Source organism: Varanus komodoensis, unplaced genomic scaffold (genome assembly GCF_004798865.1).
Source record: "Varanus komodoensis strain SLA01 unplaced genomic scaffold, ASM479886v1 scaffold17, whole genome shotgun sequence".
Lineage (NCBI taxonomy): Eukaryota > Metazoa > Chordata > Lepidosauria > Squamata > Varanidae > Varanus > Varanus komodoensis.
Genome location: NW_025335505.1, coordinates 12,818,181 through 12,830,480, shown reverse-complemented (window position 1 = coordinate 12,830,480; position 12,300 = coordinate 12,818,181). Strand labels below are relative to the sequence as shown.

At 41.6% G+C, this 12,300-nt stretch overlaps 1 long non-coding RNA gene across 1 annotated transcript in view; it reads right to left on the bottom strand.

The window, feature by feature from the left end:
• The window catches only part of LOC123021577, a 190,456-nt gene that overhangs the window by 109,024 nt on the left and 69,132 nt on the right, over positions 1-12,300 (bottom strand). The window lies entirely within an intron of this gene.

Below are 12,300 nucleotides of genomic sequence, written 5' to 3'. Positions count from 1 at the left end.
TTGTGCATGATGCATTAAGATCATGCCTTTGAAACCCACATAAAAGCTTGCAAGATGTGAAAACAATCACAAAGTTGTGACTTTATAAACCAGTCAAATGTTATTAATTCAGACCTTATATTCATCATAGCTCCATTGGATATATATCAATGGAATGTGGGGTCAAATGTTACCCTTCATAGCTCCCACTGGCTTCTGCATGAACTATATGCACATAACTGAGTTCAGAAATTGAAACTTAGCAACCAGCACAAATCCCCTTTTCAGGATCAGATTTAACATCTGGAAAGTCAGCAGCCTGAAAGCAGCAGCAGTAGCAGCTATGGTCATGACTTTTCACAGACATAGTTGTTCAAAGGCGCAGACCTAAAGGCAATCTTACATCCATTAAAGGAGCTGTAAAGAAATCAAGTTGAACCTTTTTAATGGAAGCAGCCAAACACTAAAAACTGCTTTCTTGAGAGGTTAGCGAAATCCACAGCCAAGATAGAAAAACAGGTAACAAGGAGGCTTCTACAAGCCCCTGGAAACTGTATGGATCTATGACATCTTCTCAGGCTATAGCCTACTTAGGGTGGCCACTTGTGAGTCACCACTCATGACCAAAAAAAGAACACAAAAGAGAATGCCTATTTGCAAAACAGTTGCATATAGTGTCTTTGCTATATAGCATGGAAACTGTGACTGGGTGACTTGTGGATCTTGCACAGTCTGCTTTCTGGGTGCTAAACTATCAATAAGCCACTTCAAGACCCAGCTTTTTGATGGCCAGAACCTTTGGACTTCAGCTGAACTATCCATCCCCTAAAATAGAAGACTGCTTTCTGTAAAAGAGGACAGTTGGCCACCCACCATCTGAATTGGTCAATCTCTTGATTCCTCCATTCACACTCTTGAGAAAATATAATCTACAGCACAGCCAGTGTGGCGTATGCATAACTTCAGTGCTTCATGAGAACTGAGGGTAATATGCAGCCGCAGCACCACTGTATATTGGATTCATGTGTGCCAAGGTTATGACTCTTCATTCTGCCATATGTAATGCTTTCTGGCAGAAGCAGGATCACAGGGAAAGAAAGCAGCAAGTAGGTCTATCGAGAGGCCCACCAGTTTTAAAGAGGTCTACACACCCTTTTCCCACAGCCAAGTATGTTTACATAATGGTCCTGTGCAGTCCTTCCGAAGTGCTATTTTGACATCAATGGAAAGGTGGTCACAGACAAGATTGAAAAATTAAAAACATAGTGGCAGAGTCTCTTGATGCTCTTGCACTGTAGACTTTTCCAACAACCCTTGATACAAACATCCTGCCAAGTTCAGAAAACACAACAATCCCTCATGGGTTACAACCCTTGAATAAGCTCAGGTGGCTTAGTCATGAAACATAAGCTGCTCTGCAGAAATTTGACTAGGTCCATGGTGTACTACCATGCTGAGCAAACCCATGTTCAAGATCAAGCTCTGGGCTTTCAATGGATTGTTATTTCTTTATCTTTTGCCCATTGAACTAAGAAATACGACTACTGGGTTCATTCCTTTGGATTTGCTGGTGGATTTCTTTCTAGTCTTTAGCAGATGGGAATATGTCAGATCATCTGCCTTTGCATCTGAGGATGAAATGTTAAGGATTACTATCAAGATCATCAATATTAAATCCTACGTATGATGTGATTTGAAAGTTGATATTGAGATTTATTTAAACTTTTGCCAAATGTATATCAAATTCCTTGGGGAAAAATATTGTTCCATGATAATGATTTAATACACTCTGTTATAGAGTCAGTGATTACTTAAATCTCAAGAAGGACATGGGAAAACAACCAAGACTCAGAGAATAATTAAATATTGTTATTCTGCAATACTTAACAGATTTCTTTTGTGCTGCAATTTCATTTTTATTTTTTTATTTATTTATTTATTTTTGCTACTGTTACTTACCCACTTTTATTTAGCCTTATTATTCTTCCAAGAGCATATCAACATGGTGTGGATCTACAGCTTCACAAATTAGAACGGCTTTCTTGTCAGCTGGTCTTCATTTACCATTTTTCTTGGTAAAAATGTTTTCTCAGTAGAAATCATCTGATTATGCCTGAAGATTCATAGTTATTGTTATACCAGTGCCATCATATTTTTAAAAACTGCACTTATCTTTGTTTAGAACAATATGCAGAGACATACAACATTTTGACTCTACTTTTGAAGATAACTACAATTATCCATTGTGCTCTCTGTAGGCTTCATACACACTGTGCATTAGGCTTGGTCTTCAGAGAAACTCTAGTTGGTTAACATTGTCTTAAAGTGCCCTCTACTGTAACAGGAAAGTAGAACTTTTGAGTTTTCCTTGCTTTACACACTTGGAAGTTTGCTCATTTTCTTGGGATGTCTGGATTCATTCTCATAATGTTAAGTATCAACCTGACCTTTCACCTAGACTTCAAAAGAAACTGAAACTGAATTTGAAGAGGAGGGGTCAAAGGGATGTATATCAATTTTTCCTTCTATTACATTTCATTTCATGTGTTTCTGCCCTTTCTGGCACTTTCAATTGAAGTGCTGGAAATATGTGATTAACAGTCCGTTCTGGTTCCAGTGTGCAGACCCAAGAGGATTAACTTGGGTTGCAATGAAATGAACCTTCGGATGGTCTCCTTGCTCTGTGTACTCTGGAGCACATGCCTATGGTTCAAGTTTAAGTGAACCTTGAAATCAAATTATAGCTCAAAATTGACACTCTTTATATATCAAAATGTTGGTATGGCATCCAACCTACAGATTACACAATATTCATCAACATGCTTCTATGAAGATCTGGAGTTGCCTGTTGGAGCCATGTATTCTGAAGCATTTCTTAATTCTTGGTTAATTCTACAGGAATTCAGAAACAGGAGGTCAATTTGTTCTGCACCTAAACTCTCACCCTCCTTCCAAATATATACAAGTATTTTAAGTTTTCACAAGTATGTTGACTTTGGCATGACTAAATCTAAAACTAAAAATATAGCAATAAACAATGTATCATTATATACATTTTATCGAGCAGCCTTGGAGAGATCTGTTCAATCTCTACCTAAAGCATCATCATTAAACATACTTCACGGGATTTTTTGGAAGATTAGTAAAGATTATACTAGCAATCTGAATGTCTTATGTAACTTGATACCTACAAAAATTCAGAACACTGCGATTTCATTGCAGCCTTCTTGGCTTTTCTTTTTCTTCCACAACATACCTTACTGCATGTACTTTCCCATATCAAGAACAATATGCTGATACTCTTATTTCTATATCTTGTACTTTATCTCCTCCTGTGCACAAATATTCCTGAGAATATGACAACTCACTGATATCTTGGAAAAGCCGGATTTCTACCTGTGCCAAGCATTTACCTCTTCTTCCTAGAGAAACTTGCCCTCTCCACCTCTTCTTAGCCAGCTGCTTCCACCATTCCTCTTTAAATTTGCTATTTCTCTCTATAATGAGAACATGTAGCATTTATATAGTGCTTTGGAGTCTTCCAAGCACTTGATGCACATTATCTCAGTGAATCCTTATAGCAACTTACTGTTAAGGTAGGTTGGTACTATTAAGCCTAGACAGGCAGAACTAAGGTGGAAAGATGAGGCTTGCCTAAGCCCACCTAGAGCATTCAAGTGATTGGTGCCGAAATCAACTCGAGTTCACATCTCACTTCCTCAATGGGATTTATGCTAGGTCATTGTCTGTATTTTCCATTACTCAAGTGCTTCGCTTTCTTTTACCCTCAGATTCATGCCATAAAATAGTACAGCCTACACTGAGAGTGGAAATAGACAATAGTATACTGCTCCACCAAAAAAATAAAAATGGTATCATATAGAACCATTATTACCTAAAACAAATGCTGTCAATTATTTTGTTCACTAAGATCTCCAAGCCAGCAAGTTTTTCAGGAGGTTTTTAACTAATTTATATTTACTGAAAGTTTTTCATTTCTTTTTCTACCCTACTGCAGCACCACCATCACTAAAGAAGGTACTGCAAAAATGAAACAAAATAGATTGTTTTCAAAGGCCCTTTGTAAAGTAAAGCATGATGGTGGCTATAGGGAAAAGGGTCTTTTTGATCATGGCATCCTGGTTCTGAAATCGCCTCCTCAAGAGGTTCATCTGGGATCTTGATTATACCTTTTACAGCACCCCGTGAAAACCTTTTGATTTTCACAAATGTTTAAAATCTGTGCACTTGTATTTATTGTATTTATTTCATCATACTATTCATATACTGCTCCATTCCCCTAGGCTCTGCATTGCTTACAAGAAATTTAAACCAAGAATGAGTAATATTGACTAAGACAAGATATTAAATAAAACTGACATGAGAACTAATCTGGGAAAGCATGTTGGAAGAGATTCATTTTAACTCCTCCTTTAAAGGTGGGAATTTGGGAAATCAGACTCATCTTTCCAGGAGGACCATTCCGCAGTTTAGGAGCAACCACTGAAAAAGTCTACTGGGTAGTTGGTATTAATGTTACAGAAGCAAACATCAGAAGATTATCCCCAGAGGTGCTTAAAAGACCTACCATTACGAAGGAGCAGCAAGGGGCTGTGCGTGGCTTTGACTGCTTTCTACTTTACCCGAGCTGGTAGGACAACCAAAAGAAAAGGTAGTTACAAGACAATGTTTCCTCCTGCTCCTGCCAGCACCATATTGCCTGTTGCCCTGAAGCACCTGGATGGTTGTCCCCTTACACGTAATTCTGCAAGACCAAGAGGAGGCTCCTGGAGAACCAGGACAGATATTTCTCCTCTGCCATGAGGGTCTTCCTTTAGTCTGCTATATCCTCTTAGTGATGCCATGTATTATTCCTTGTTACCCCTTGCTGCTTTATTATTGCTCACTTGGTTGTTGATTTATTGAATTTCCATTTTGATGTAGTAAGTCATCCAGAGAACAGTGTTTTGGGTGGTATAAAGATATTGTAATAAAGATGCAGAAATGAACAAATAAAAGAGCCAAACACACAAAACCTGAAAAAGCAAATAAGGCAAGGGGAAGAAGGGAGTAAAGCAGTCAAGAAGGGGGCAGGCCATCACATACACATTCCTTTTGTTTAAAAAGTGTGTTTTTCTTTAATCTCTCATTGTTGCCTTGGGTCTAACAGATTTGCAGATTTTACAATACACAAACAAGGATTCATCATATGCAAGAGTCAGACAAAATGAATGAAGCTTCACCTTATGCAATGGCAGCGTATCACTGACTTCATCATCAGAACCCAGCATGGATCCTGGCTGAAGTTCCAGTGCCCCTCACACCTGACACCTTTTGGCACCTGGATTTACCAAGTACTATTGGCAGGCAGCTGAGAAGCGGCCATTTTATGTTGACCGCAAAATGATTCAGAAACTTATTGTGCCAGGGCAGTGTGGCTAATTACACTGGCAGGAACTCCACAGTTTCCCACCTCAGTCACCTCGCCATCAATGTAGTCATTAGCAGGCCCACAGATGATAGAGGGAAGGTCACTGGAGGACTCTGTCTTTCCAGGATGAGGTCTTTCTTGGAGATCATCTGCTCAATTACACTGCTCTCAACTCTTTCAAAAACTCTCCAGCTCTGAATGGATAATACAGAATAGACATACTTCAAATGTGCCTTTCCCTGCTTTATTTTACAATGGCTTCAATAGCTCTATGCTTGCTTCTGTGTTTAATCAATAAAAAAGAAAGGGTCACATCAATATTCATTTCCTTGTGTACAATTTATAATTACTAAATGTCTGATCCATCTCCTTGGACCACCCCACCCCCATCCCCGCCACAGCTTATCCTTCCAGGCAGCAAATGCTGTAGCCTCAAAAGATACAAATGGTTTGGTCCATTTAGAATTCATGTGACATTTTACTTGGGGGGGGGGGGGAGTGTCAGATGTTGTTTTCTCTGCTGCTGCCCTATAAATTATTCAACTTTCTGATTTGTCGGGTGGCTTTTCCATGTAGATAAGAAGTCACCTCTCGTTGACTGTGCAACATCACACAGTCTAAACAATCAAAAATGGTTCAAAACCAGCAGAATAAAAAAGGGTGAACTGACTGTGTGCTGCATTGTGTTATGACTACAAAACCAACACACTGAAGAACCTCTCTCACTGAACCTTGCGTGAAATTATTTATGAACAAAACTACTTGCTGTGATACGAGGTGCCATTCCAAGAAGCATTCTGACATTGCCCTTTTGTTAAAATAAGAACATGGCTATGGATTTCTGCCATGTGTGATGGAGGCACTTTCTTCTCTTGAATGTAATGGAAGTATCACATGGTGGATGCCAAAGTTAAGAAAAGAAGTAATTAGTTGACAAAGAAACCTGTCTTGAATTTCAGACATGCTTTTGATCACAAATGTGTATAAAACACCCCTAGGAGTCTCACTCACCTACAGAAGGAAGACAAATTTAAATCTGAGCTTGTAAACTATTTGTTACACTACAGCTTCATGAATGCAAGCCCGTAATTCCAAATGGTTTCATTAGTACAGAGGTAGGCAACTGAGTGCACTGAAGAATTATGGGAGTTGTGACTGTGATCTGACTTCCTCTGCACTGGTGTTTTAGGCTCCTTATAATGGACTTGGAAACAATTCCTGGTTCCATTTATAGAAGCAAAACAGAACAAAAAGATACACTTGTGCATTGTGATATCTTCTTTAAAATGAAAACCCGCAAGTGTGGACCTGCCAGAATATGCAATGCCAGCTTCAGTTCCAGCCAGTTCATACTCTTAAATGTCACCATGCTGTATGATTGCATATTCACATAAAATATAGACATATAAAGGTTTAAGAGCATGCATGTATTCCTACATAAAGGCTGAATACCTGCATGGGACATCAGTCACAGCAGCACCAACTACGATACCTGCCCTGAGTCCTTTTAAACCAATGCCCTGATCTTGATGAATGCCAAGAGACTGCCCCAGGAGCCACCATTTTAATTTCCCACAATCCCTCCTTGCAATGTTGCTTCTGAGAAATGTGGGAAATTTAAATGGTGGTTCCATCAGGGCATTGCTGCGGCTACCCAGCACAGTCCAGGCGGGGGGTGGGGGGGTCACTGACTTAGGAGGGTCTATGAGACAGACATACTCAGACGTCGAGATGCCCCAGACTCTCCAGCAAGTTTAGAAATGAAGAACTACCCTTTGCATTTCAGCACGGGAACCACTAGCTGATGGACAGCAAGTACATCAGTACTGTGAAGTGTGAAGCACTTGGAAGTAGTAAACATTCTGTATCACCCCTCATGATCCCTGTCTCAAATTAAGTCCTGGCTCTGCCTCTTGCATACTGCAGATCTTGTATAAACACCAAGGTCATAAGAAATATTAACATATGTAGAAGAAAATTAATGTAAGTTTGCAGAAACTGGAATGCTGTAAGGCAGCACTAGACTTCGGACTGACGGTCATGAAATGAAGAATAAATAGCATAATCAATCCCCTTTAACGGGGTAAACACTAAAGGTTTGGCCTTCATTTAAATTTCAATATCTGTGCAAAGCTTGACTGGCTATCAGAAAGATTTCAAAGAGGTAAGAAATCCAGAAGCATTTGTAGAGCCACCATGTGGAGAATACTTGACAGTGGCCATAAGGTTCCATAGTATGAGTTTCATAAATGCTGTAAGGTACAGAATCCATCTCAGCTTGATCGGTCATGGAAAATGGAGTTTTTAAGAGCCAGCAAAGGGCAACAGAGCTTTCATGGTGTAGTAGGTAAATGCATCACCTAGACCAGGTTTCAGCCTTTGACTGATTATGTCGAAAGTTTCAAGCACCACCTTCAGCCTTCAGTTCATCATGCACTTTGAAGCCATGAGTGAAGTCCAAGAAGCTTAATTTCTTCTTAATGCTGTCCTGAGAAAGTGCTGGGGGCTCCAAAATGAACAATCAAGAAAGCAACACAGTTGGGTGCCAGCAGACAAAATCATTGGACCATGTATGTGGCTGTTTTATGTTTTGTACACATCTATTAGTCAAGAGTTTTCCTGACTTCCTTGCACCTTTAAGCCCTTTTGGTAAGGAAGAAGACTTTCTTCAATCTTCTCAGTGTACTACAGTATAATATATGAAACCCTTCTAATTGGCTTATTTTATTTATTAATTATTTCTATACTGTCCAATAGTCAAAGATCTCTAGGTGGTTTACTACACACAAAAAACAATATAAAATACAGACAGCAATAAAAACATCATAGAAAGGTTACCATACAAAATTTAAAATTAGATTTTAAACAAATAAATAAAGATACAATAGCTTATAATAATTAAATCATAACCAAGCCCCAATATAATAGTAAACTAATTAAATACCCTGAGGTAGAGGGCAGTCTTAACCTAGCACCAAAAAGATGTTAAAGTGGTGCCAAATGGGTCTCAGTTGGGAGCTTGTTCCATATGTGGGGGGGCCACCATTGCAAAACCCCTTCTCCTAGAGGTGATAATTGGAGGCAGACCCCAGAACATGATCATAGAGCCTGGATAAAATTCATTGGTTACTGAGCTATGTTTATAGGTTTGGATGAGCACCATGAACTGGGCTTGGAAGAATATAGGCAGCCAATGCAAGTAGACCAGAATCAGGGTCATATGTTCTAACCATCTGTTCCCAGTTATTACTCTGGCACAAGCTGCAGCTCCTAATCTGAATTGTCTTCAAGCATAGCCCCATGTAGTATTCATCACAATAATCTACTTCAGAGGGCACCAAAACACAAATTACTGATACCAGGCTATCTCTGTTCAGATAGGAGCATAGCTGGGCTACCAACTGAAGAGGGTAGAGACAATTTGATGCTACTGAACCCACCTGAATTTCAAGTGACATAGATAGCTCAAGCAGCACCCCCAAACGATGAACCCGATGGGGAGTGCGAGCCCATGTAAAACAGGTTGAATTGTCTCCACCTGTTCAGAAGAACCACGCACTAACCATTTCTCAGTCATGTCTGGATTGAGCTCCAGCCTTCATCTATGTCTATTGTCACAGCCAGGCACCGGCTTAGTACATCCACAGCTTCTCTTCCAAAAAAGGCCTGATCTCATGGTTGGCAACGACCTTGATGCAGCTTCAAAATCTCCTGCCCTTTCTTTTATCATTCTGCTGCCCGCCCACCCCTCCAACTTCCGTGCCTTCTCTTCTGTGACTTCTTCAGGGTCTGATGACTCATGGCCCTGAAAAGCCAGCAAAGAGTGAGCACCTGAGCCACTCATTGCAAAGTGGAAAACATAATATCCAAATAACATTTGGTACTCATAAATTTCAGGTTACTGAGATCCACAAGTTCCACTTTTCACATGTTAAGAAGCAGAGGAAGAAAATTTTGTGCAAGGCAGTAACTTCTAACAAATAAAATGAACCAGAATATTTAGATTTAGTCAGATTAGATTCATTACACATTGGCACAGTGTGACTGGGCAGCTGTGTGCCATTACCTGTACTTCTCTAATATGCAACAGGAACATACCTTCTAAGATGGCATCTGTTGCCTCTTGTTTTTTCAAGGTACACGTATTTAAAACAATTAAAAGTTGTAAAACTTAATTTTAATGTGACAATTAATGGTGGAATCTTTATAGCCCAAATATCTTGAACTGATGACAGCAATGAAAATTACATTGCATTTATTGTCTTCCTTTTATAAGGAACCCAAAATTGATATCATTAGCCGAACCGAATAAATATTACACTCCTATTTTAACAGTCAGATAAATGAATGCATCTGAATAGCTTAAGAAGTCCACTTAGCTCCTGGAGCATTCATTCATTCTCATTATTTACTGAAAGGGTTGCAACTAATATTTAACATCCAGCATTGGAATCCTCTTTAAATTCTTCTGAGATGCCTTTACAGAGGAGTCTTTATCCTATGTTCTGAGACACTTTAAATAACTTCAGCTATGAAGCATGTCTCAAATGCATTGAAAGGTAGCTTGCTGTATTCTGTTTAATCTTCTTCCACAGTGACCTATTACTTGTGGCGTCTAACCCTGCCATGAATATTTTGATACAGGAAGCATGTGAGAATGGAGTCAGTAGCAAAGTTCATGTGAGCGGTCCTTATCCTCACACCACCACACTTTTTTCCCACCCTGCCATTTAACAAGCCCATTTGCAAAGTGTTAAGCACATTTCAGTTCAATCAATCCAATATAGTATGCTAGAATGTTAGTTATTTACAAGTGGTTTGAGCTAAGAGCTCAAAAAGATTAGCTTTGTGAATACCCCCTGCTGATTTCAGCCCATTACCTTTACTTAAAGCATTGCTAATGGCCTAGTGGAAGGAACACAGGTTGCTGAACATCAATAGCTGGTGTTCATTAGACTTTTGACTTCCCCAGGTTGTTCTGTAGTTGAAACTGAAGGTTCATACTCCGCATAACCATGTGGCACAGTCCATCTTGTCTGGATTGAGCTTCAGTTTATTGGCCCTCATCCAGCCCATTACCTCGGCCAGGCACCGGTTCAGCACAGCCACTGCCTCACCTGGATTGGTTGAAAAAGAGAGGGAGAGCTGGGTATCATCAGCATACTGATGATTCTGCAGCCCACACCTCTGGATGACCTCTCCAAGCGGTTTCATGTAAATGTTGAATAGCAAGGGGGACAGAATGGACCCCTGCAGTACTCCATGGCATAGCTGCCACGGTGCAGAGGTAAAGTCCCCCAGCATCACCTTCTGGAATCAACCGTCGAGGTAGGAGCAGAACCACTGCCAAGCAGTGCTTCCGACTCCCAACCCCCTTAGCCTATCCAGAAGGATACCATGGTCGATGGTATCGAAGGCCGCTGAGAGGCCCAGGAGAACCAACAGGGACGCACTCCCCCTGTCTCTCTCCCTGCACAGGTCATCATACAGGGCGACCAAGGCAGATTCAGAACCATACCTGGGTCTGAAGCCGGACTGAAATGGGTCCAGATAATCAGTCTCATCCAAGAGAGCTTAGAGTTGTCCCACCACCACCCGTTCCAACACCTTGCCCAAGAACGGGATGTTGGCCACCAGTCTATAATTGGCGGTCATCTCTGGATCCAGGGACACCTTCTTTAGGACCAGCCTGACCACTGCCTCCTTTAAAGGGGCAGGCACCCGGTCGTTCCTCAGAGAGGCATTGATGACCTCCAGGATCTAGGCACCAATCCCATGTTTGGCTTGGGACAGTAGCCACAACGGGCAAGGGTCCAGTAAACAGGTGGTGGTACGTACTTGTCCAAGAACCTTGTCCACATCATCAGGCCGCAATAACTGAAGCTCATCCAACAATATGTGACGAGACACCTCCCCTAAGGAATCTGAGTCACTAGTGGAGTCCAGCTTGTGACGAATCTGAGCAACTTTCTCCTTGAAGTGCTGGGCAAAGCTGTCACAGTGGGTTATCGAGGGTGGTACAGGATCTTTCTTAGGGCCTGGACGTACCAGCTCCTGTATCACCCAAAAAAGTTCTGCTGGATGGCACTGTGAGGAGGCAATGGAAGTGGAGAAGAATTTCTTCTTCGCCGCCCTCACCGCCAGAGCATAGGCTCTAACTCTTAAGTGTGTTCGATCAGATTGATCCCGAGATTTCCTCCACCTACGCTCTAGCCGTCCCCCAACCCACTTCATTGCCCATAATTCAGGTGCATACCAAGGAGATGAACAGGCTCTGCCCAGCAGGAAAGGACGCTTAGGAGCGATCGTACCAATAGCTCTGGCCATTTCCCCCATTCCACAGTTCAACCAGAGCATCAACAGGAGTGCCAGCTTTATCAACTGGAAACTCCTCCAGAGCTTTCAGGAATCCATCCGGATCCATCTGGCTCCAAGGGTGGACCAACACAATAGGGTCCACACCCTTACAGAGGGAAAGGCCACCATCAAGCTTGAACCTCACGAGGAAGTGGTCTGACCATGACAGGGGAGTCAGACACAAATTCCTCACCCTCAGATCACCCTCTTCCTGCCCTGTCAAGAAAACCAGGTCCAGCGTGTGTCCACATTCATGGGTCGGACGAGTGACATGTTGAGACATTCCCATGGCCATCATGGAGGCCATGAAGTCCTGAGCCGCACTGGTCAGAACAGTCTCGGCATGGAGATTGAAGTCCCCCAGAACCAGCATCCTGGAAGTCTTCAACACCAGGTCCGAGACGATCTCCGTCAGCTCAGGCAGGGAGTCTGATGGGCAGAAGGGTGCACGATACACCAGCAGAATCCCCAATCTGTCTTGGTCACCCAGTGCCAGGTAGAGGCACTCTAGACCCGGTCTCGAGAAGACAGGA